Source organism: Alligator sinensis, unplaced genomic scaffold, assembly GCF_000455745.1.
Source record: "Alligator sinensis unplaced genomic scaffold, ASM45574v1 scaffold171_1, whole genome shotgun sequence".
Lineage (NCBI taxonomy): Eukaryota > Metazoa > Chordata > Crocodylia > Alligatoridae > Alligator > Alligator sinensis.
The window spans coordinates 909,867-910,346 of NW_005842552.1; positions in this window are offsets into that span (position 1 = coordinate 909,867).

Here is a 480-nt window from a genome sequence, read left to right on the forward strand (position 1 = left end):
TCCTGTGGTATCCAAGATACAGTATTTTCCCCTTGCTTTAGATATAAGCAGTGCCACTGTTTTTCAGAGGCAATTGTATGGTAACCAAAGAGAATAGTAACTTTTTTCCTGACAGCATATGTCTTGTTAATGCACTTTGAATCACTGGCTGTCAATCCTGGAATCCTTCCCTGGTGAAGAGCAGAGAAAGCAAAGTTGTTGCCTCTGCCAATGTGTGGGCGGATATTAAGCATGAAAACCAGTAGCAAAGACAAAAGTGCCGATGACCCTGCAGGCCCTCAAAGGCACAAGCCAGGCCCCCCCAAACAAATGCCTTTTCATTTGCCTTCAGGTGTTTTGAGCATTTTAGGGTACCATTTTCAAGTGACAAGCCTACTTTTTAAAACAAATAATGCCTAAACTGTTCAGATATATATTTTTTTTAATTCCTGCTCCTAGGGCTCTAGTCCCCAGAGACTTGCGCTACATGCATGAGCGAGC